We start from the raw sequence: 8,992 nt of genomic DNA on the forward strand, positions 1-8,992 counted from the left end.
GCCGTCTCCAACGGATCAGAATCGGCCATTATAACAAATTCAGAAATTGAACAATAAAAACCAAAAGATTTCTCTTTATTTATAAAAAGCCCTAGTCAATGTCAACCATCGATTGCACCCTATTTAAGGTATTTGATCTATTCAATATTAAATAATATAATAATATCTATGAATTCGATTCAATATTAGTTTGCCTTGTTTTCCACTCATCATCCCCCAATTTCGTGTAACACAAGATTCCTACATTATTTATACCTAGAGTAGCATAATCCTGATCGGCATTATCCGAAACAGGTTTTGAGGACAAAATAACTTTACGAAATAATAGTGCTTTGGCTTAAATCAATCGATTAAGATTATATGACTGAACTAAATCTAAGTGGCTCGATCGATTGGTAATAGGTTGGTTTAATCAATCGATTTCGATTATAAAAGTTTCACATGAAAAGGTTTAATATGTTCTATTGATTAACCAAATCGAGATTTGTAATGAAAACTGATCGAAATTGATCGACTCAATTAAACAAGGCTACAACTCGTTACGATGTTAAACAATGCTACAACTGTATTGAAAAGATTCTTGTTAAGATCAAAAACTCTGAAGAAAATGACAAATAATCGGGCGGAAGATCAGATCAAAATTTCAAAACTTTTACCTGTCTCATCTCCTCAAGACTAATTGACCCATTTTTATCCACATCAATTGCATCAAATTGATCCTTAAGACCAGCTAGCCAAAGCCTGCAAGGAAATAGTAACATATCAAAACTCTGTTTTTTCAGCTAATGTGCAAAAGAAGCTACAATAAGTGAGCCTTACCTCTGGCTTCATGTCTCGGTGCACCAAACCGTGTAAATGACATTTAGCTGCAACCTTGAGCATTTGTCGTACAACAACAGCTGCGTCTTTCTCACTGTATCGACTATCTTTCCTGATAAAGGAAATTACTCGGCATTTAAGCACTACAAAACAAATGAAAAGACAATTCACAAGTAAATAACTTTTCTTACTTGGCTAATATTCGAATATGTTAGAAAGGTTTCTGCAAGGAAGCTTATGTCTGCAATCCCATTTCAGTTCCAAGCTGTAGGTCCCCCCTGCCTGTTGTGAACTTGTTCTTATATTTCAACTTCCCGCATCAATTAGATGTATTATTAGCATTCGGTATTTTATTAAGGTGATAATACATTCGTAATGTTTTTCGGAAGGAGATTTTCTTCTCGCTCCTTGAATTAATCTGTCGCCGTCGACCGTCAATATCATGTATGATCCTTAATTATCACCTATGATGCTACATTATATACATTGAACGGATATATAATTCTATGTAATTAAAGTTTTAAGAATTAATTCATATATAGCTAGTTTCCACATGATTTACCATTGTAAACAAATATAGCATCTAAGTTGGTAATTTGGTAGGCCTCAAGTCAACATCTATTGCACATATACATATACAATACATATATAGCTATATTACTAATGATGACTGATAATTTCGTACGCACACTTACACTGTGACTCTTTCTTACTATAATTTTATTACTAAGGAAATATTCAGTCATGGCTTCGATTAGCCTTACTCCCTTAACCCTTCTTCTCCTCATCACACTAACTAATTCCACCGGAAATCATCACCAGCTTTCACCCAACTTTTACTCAATCTCATGCCCTAATCTTATTCCAATTGTCCAGAAAACAATGAAAGAGGCCATCTGTGAGGAGCCTCGTATGGCTGCATCGATTCTCCGACTATTTTTCCACGACTGTTTTGTGTTGGTAAGCATTCTAGCTCATGCATGCATGCATGCATGCATATATATACTATATATTAATTTGTGCGTTTAATAATTAATTAATCCTATGAATAAATTCAACTTTTTTATGTACATGTTAGTTACTAAGAGATAATTAACATCTTTAATTTGTCACTTTTTGCTAGACTAGACAGATCGCATGTTTGATGATTCGTTTCTTATACTTAATAATGTTAATGGTTATATGTTATTATATATGCTTTGTTAATTAATGATTTTATCTTTTGTTGGTACATATACTTTTGCTAGACTAGGCAGTGTGTTTGTTTTATTGTCTATGAGATGAAGTAACTACCATTTCTACTTCTCTGTTAATATAACGGCTTAGCTAAAATTAGAGTTCCCAGAACTTCATCTTGTTGCAAGTTTAGACACTATTATGTGATAAAGTTGCTTGTGACTGTTAAGATATACTACGTAATAGATTCGTTTGGCTGAAAATTGGTGGGATAAATCATATTTTCTTAACACTAATTGTCATTTCCAGCCCTTATCAATTCATTACAACTAGACCCTGCTCTGCAGCCACTTCTCATCCCCTGCAGCCACAGTCTACTAGTACTACTTGCATAAAATTTGAACTCGATTAGTTTCCTATCTCAGGAAGGATCCTTGTTCCCCAAGCCTTTCGAAAGACTTAGTATTATTAATGTTGGTTGTGCCGGAGGCAATCACAAGTATATTATCTTTCATTTACCTCAGCAAACACTTTCGGCTTCCATACTTTAGTTTTGGAATGTTGAAGGTTATCACTATTTGCTTTAGTCCTGTCTGCTGCAAGACTGTTTGTCATGGTCTCTATGATATCAGTCAGACTATATTTCCCAATATCTATTTTTATATGCTTCTCAAATGGATGGCATAACTGATAAGGGCTGGCAGTATATGTGTTTATAGGCATTTGCCATATTTTTTTCTCTTCTCTGAATCCTGAGTATTATTTGTAATTGCTTTTTCTCTTTCTCTGCTAATTTCTCAGCCTTTGGAAAGAAAGGAAGCTACCCTAACAGGCGTAGATGCTGTGGAGAAAAACATCAATATTGCTCGACTTCATGCTGTATGTTGTTATTTAGTTATTTTATTAGGCATTCAGTTCATTTTCAATCCTACTTAGGAAGCTAGCCCTTAATACACCACTATCACTTTGTTACATGCTTGCAACTGTGACATTGGTACTTAGAATTCATTCTTTAAGACGGTATCTTTTATCTTGTTAAAGTTAAGTTGATGAACTTGTCAATATTTGGTCTTTTCAGTTAGTGTGGACTTTTGATTCACGAATTTCTACTGTAAGATCCAGATTTAATTTAAATGTTATTTTAATACAAACGAGCATTCTTTATCTACACAGGGCATGGATCCAGCAACATCTTCTATTGAATATTGTTTTACTACAGCTGGTGTATCCCATTCCTGTTATTAACGTTGTTGCCTTGTTGGTCAAGTTATATTCATTTCCACTGAAAATACTTGTTATCTATTAATTCACCTTCATGGTGTACAGAAAAGCTAGTTGAGGAACAGGGGAAGTTTGAGTGCTGTGATGACGTTAGAGGTACTTTGTCTTGATCTTATGAACAGTGATAATAACAGTTGAACATTTTGAGACTCCAACCATTTTTTTTTTAACTGCTAAAATTATGCAAGGTGATTGTCCATGTAACAAATTCTGCTGAGTTCTGCAAGTCTCTGGCAGCATTGACGATTCCAAGCGGAGCTACTATTATATTGACAATTAATCATACTATGCGAGCCTATGCAACTTCTATTGTCGCTGCCTGAAATCTGACATGATGAAGGCCTTCGACAGAGTCGAATGGAGTTATCTCAGGCAGATGATGGCAAAGCTGGGATTCTCGAAGATATGGATTGAATGGATTATGTTGTGTATCTCTTCAGTTTCATTCTCGATTCTGATTAACGGTATACATAGTTCTACTTTTGAAACCTGAGAGAGGACTACGACAAGGAGACCCGCTCTCCCCTTTCCTTTTCCTACTATGTTCAGAAGGATTGTCGGCTCTCTTGGCAAAAGCAGAACAGAACGGCGCAATTCAGGGTTGCAGTATTTCAAGAACGAGCCCCAAGATCACCCATCTCCTATTTGCAGATGACAGTCTTTTCTTTGTAAAAGCAAAAAGCGAAGATGTCCAAGCTCTCAGGGAAGCCTGTCGTATCTATGAAAGAGCCGCAGGACAGCTACTAAATAACGGCAAATCCGGAATTTATTTTAGTCCTAACACAGACAGGGCTTCTCGCCGAAGGGTTAAGGAGATTATGGGGATTCAAGAAGTTATATGTCATGACAGATATTTTGGGCTTCCTCTTCTGGTAGGTAAATCAAAAGTCTTCAACTTCAAACACTTATCAGAGAAGGTTTGGAAACGACTCAGCCTTTGGTCTACTCGTTTCTTATCTAAGGCTGGTAAAGAAGTTTTCATAAAATCTGTAATACAGTCAATTCCTGTTTATTCTATGGGGTGTTTCAAGATTCCAGTTGCTATTGTCAAAGAAATTGAAACTGCTATCAGAACTTTCTGGTGGGATGGGAAGAAGAAAATCAGATGGGTGGGATGGAATTCACTTTCAGCTTCGAAAAAGAATGGAGGATTGGGTTTCCGAAATATTACCGCATTCAGTGGATGTTGATTCAGAATCCTAATTCTCTCCTGGCTCGATCTCTAAAATCAAAATATTATCCTTTCTCTAGTTTTCTAGAAGCTGAGATGGGTAACAATCCGTCACTGGTTTGGAGAAGTATTATTGAAGGAAGAGACTCTCTTCGGGCAGGTGGATCGTGGGTTATCGGAGATGGAAAATCTATAAGAATCAGAGAAGATAATTGGACAATGGGAGTTTCGCTTTCTTTAGTAGAACATGAAAGACTTTTCTCAAGGGGCATTCTTTGAGTGAATCAACTTATTAATCCAGCTTCAAATTCTTGGAAACTTCCTATCTTGAGGAATGCCAATGCCCTTGGATTCCATAAAGCTCAACAACTAGCTATGATCCCAATCTGTCCTCAACGGGCAGATATATTCACTTGGTCAGGTACTAAAAATGGTTCTTTCTCAGTTAGGAGTGCTTATTATGTGGCACTCGAACAAATTCAATCACAAACGGTTAGAAACTCTGAACCTCTTTTCTGGAATTTAATATGGAAACAAGAAGTAATAAACTCAAACTATATATATGAGGATGGATACATTCTACAACAGAAATGGGAGATGGAGATGTTTGATTATCCATATATTCACGCTTGAAATCGTGTCTTCATAAAGTGTGGACTTTTGGGTCCGAGACGTTACGGAAAGTTGACGTGATACTGACTCTGTCGTTAACAACGTGAAACTGACACTTACACAAACTTGCCACATATGCATTGACATGGCATTTACTAAAATTCCAGTTTTGGATTTATTTCAACCCTTCATCTTCATTCCCTCTCTGGCCTCTGTATTGTCAGATTCTTTTGTAACACAGGAACTTGATTTGAAGCTTAAACTCTAAACTTCAACAGAGAAACAGAGCAACAACAAGAAACAAGCTGTAAAAACAGATTCAACTACAAGCAAATAGATAATAGAAATTCATTATAAATACAAATAGTTTTTATTCTCACCGGTTTAAAGGTTGGAAATCCTAATAAAATTAAGTCTAAGGCTATTTGATTATACCTAGATTACCAATACAAACAGGAATTTGAAACTGAAAAATGATGAACTCTTCTGCAATTTTCATTAGCAGCAGCACCATGCCTTTCGGCTTACAAGCATATTTATATGAGATTTCTAAAGCAAACCTAAACTGTAATTTTTCATCTTTTACAGTATAAGTTTTTACAAAGTAAGAGCAATAAGATAGAATTCTAGTTGAAATTACAGAGAAAAAACAATAACAGTGAAAGAGCACACAACAAAAGTACTAATATACAAACTATAGTGGAAGAAGCACAAGGAAAACCATTCTTGTTCCTTTTGTAAAACCAGTCCGGTTTGATCTAAACTAAAACAAGACTGTTTTTTCTTGTCCCCGATCTTCTTTTGACTTGAATTTATCTTCTAGCTGAACTTGTAACCGATAGAGATACTGCAGTAACTTCTTCTTCTTCTTTTGCAGAAATCAGAACAACTAGCACAAAGCTTTGACTTCAGATTGACTTTTCTTCTCAGCCATGGAAATGAACTCGAATCATTGCAGAAAGGACTCTTAAAACATTCCAAATGTGACTGTAAAACTACTTCTTTAATATCTCGAACAAAATTGAAAATGATCATATGACTTGTTTTTGACAGTAAACTGATATAGACCAACAATAGCAAGAACTCATTTTCTCAGGCTAGAATCAAGTATACACCAACACCACATCATCATTGAGCTATTCATAATCATTATGAAGTAGAAAATGCAAGAAAAGTTGACCGCAGCAAAAATCCCCAATTTCAGTTCATGTTCTTCATTAAATAGTACAACGTAATCTAAATCTTTGCATGGGTTTCAAGATAATGAATAGTAATCTCAAGGGAGAGAAGTTACAAATTAAGTGGATGGTGTGTGGGTTGATGGAAAATGTAAATAGAAATACCCGATCGAGTGGACGAAATAAATGTTTTTGAAACCCTTCGGGCCTGTTCAGTCTATGAAAAATGAAAATTTTCCATTTTTACACAAAACTACTATTCATAACTCAATTTTCATGTCATTCCAAAAAAAATTTGTTCGGTTGAGATTTTCCCCTTTCCCCTTCCCAGCTCCTCTTCGCCTTCGACATTGCACCACCCACCACAATCCAATCAGCCGTCCAAATCTCCATCTCCGATGACCCTTTGCTTTCCCATCCAAGCTCATCTTCGCCGCAGATATAGCACCCACCCACCACAATCCAAAATGGATCGATTTAGTGTGGTGGTGGTGGTGGGTGGCTGGGTGTGGTGAGTGGTGGAGATCTGAATGACTTGATGAAGAATGATCTGAATGACCCCTGATGTTTTTCATTTTTTTCATTTCAGTCCCTTGAGTTCTTTGAAAATTTCAAATGTGACCCTCTCATTTTTCAGATAATTTTGTGAAAATTCTCAAAGAAAACGAAAATGAAAATCCTCAACCGAACGAATTTTCAAAAAAAATGAGAATTTTGTGAAAAATGAAAAATTTTCAAAAAAATTTCAAAAAAACACTCCTACCAAATACGCTTCTTCCTCTTTTGTTTTTTCTTGAAATCGATATCCATAGTTGAGAAAGGAAGATTAATAATGGTATTTTGTCGCTAAAGGTTGACTGGTCCATAAAATTTTGTTATTTTTGTCCAATTTATATCAAATACTACTTAAAAACTTATCTTAAGAAATTTGTACTTCGTTTATTGTTTTTGTTGGGGTTGCATTGGTGACTGTCCAATCTTCGTTGGTTTCATCTTACAACTTTTTTTTTGTTTTGTTTTGATAGTAAGTACAAACGCATTATAAATAAAAAAAATCAGGACTAAAAATACTACCTTCGTCTCAAAATAGATGTAAATTTTTATATGTAAATTTACATATAAAAATTTACATCTATTTTGATACGGAGGTAGTATTATATATTGAATATTTAGGACCAAATATGTCATTACCCTTCGTTTGTAACGTTTGACATAAGTAATATTAATGATAGAGACATATAAGATCAATTTAAAAATGCCAATTCCGTAGTTATAGTCAACATGAAGGGTTGAAAATAAAAAATATATATATGAAATTTACAAACCTTAAGATTTGAGAGGTGCCACATCATCCATCGATATTCAGTATTGCATGTTTATATATTTAAGAAGATCAATTTATATATATATATATATATAGAAGATAGATAGATTATGTGGTCACATGACGCATCACATGCATGTTGTATCGATTTTTATTTTCTGATTAAATGATGTATTGATTTACCCACTAATTATAACAATAAATAATAAGATATTCCCATACTCATTATCAGGAAAAAAAAGAAAAAATATTTTATTCTTTTGATAATACTAATTTAGAAAAAATAATAATATAATTTATAAAAAATTTGAACATACTAAAAAGTTAAAATGACATCTATTTCGAGGTTGGGGGAGTAGAATCTGCTTTGTCAACTCATTTTTCTACCGATCGGTTTTATCGTACGAAACTTTTATGGTAATAGACCTTGGAAAACATTTTCCTCTTGCCTTAAACTGAATTTAGACGTGTATAATACTTACTTAATTAGTCGTTTCCTTATCAAAATTGTTCTAAGTTCTGTTTGGTAATCATTTCATTTTTACTTTTTTTTCCTAGGCAATTCTCCAAATCCAAGTCCAAGTCCAATTATTTTTTTTTCAGTTTTGATTTAGTTTTTTAATTAATAAAGATTACAAAAATAAAATTCCATAGTTTATTGATATACCAGGAGGAGAAGTAAATCAGTCCTAAACAAAACATTAATGGATAATTAAAATATGCTCATGATTTTTTGAAGAAATAAAAGTACCATATATATTATCACAAAGTTCATGAAAACAAAAGAATATTCACAATAAAAGTCTTGAGTATTAAGGTCAACTCATCATTTTATACCTAAAACTGAAAGTAAAATAGACAATCATGCATTAATGTATCACCAACTCTGTAGCTAGCTTTTTCTACATCGAGTCCCATCCCATGATCGGGTATTTTGATCTCAGCTGGTTGCAATCTAATTAAGGTGATAATGCATGACTCAAAGTATTTACTCACCATTATCATAACTAAGATATACTGATAAATGTATTATTATATATTGCTGCCAATCTCCAAATTCCCTTTTGGGAAAAAAAATAAAGAAAGGTCATACATAATAACGAAAGCAAAGCTTTTACTATGAATTCTTGCGAGTAAGTTCTTTGGTTTTCTTCTGTTGGCCGTGTTTAAACTTTTTGATTGAATTTGTATTTATTCAATAATTTTCTGTTTACAGGGAACATGCAGGCAAACACTCTTGTTGGTGCAAACTGCCTGTGTGAAGAAAACCGTGTTACCCCATCCTGTTAGCACAGGTCTGCAGCAGTTTGTGTAAGTTGGCTATTTTCGTCAAAACCATTATGCAGAATATTTGATTCCTTCTTACAGCACAAACCACGTGTGGAAACCAGTAAATTACAGAATCCTTATGGTGATATGATTTGATTTGAT

The sequence above is a fragment of the Rutidosis leptorrhynchoides genome, unplaced genomic scaffold (assembly GCF_046630445.1).
Source record: "Rutidosis leptorrhynchoides isolate AG116_Rl617_1_P2 unplaced genomic scaffold, CSIRO_AGI_Rlap_v1 contig29, whole genome shotgun sequence".
NCBI lineage: Eukaryota > Viridiplantae > Streptophyta > Magnoliopsida > Asterales > Asteraceae > Rutidosis > Rutidosis leptorrhynchoides.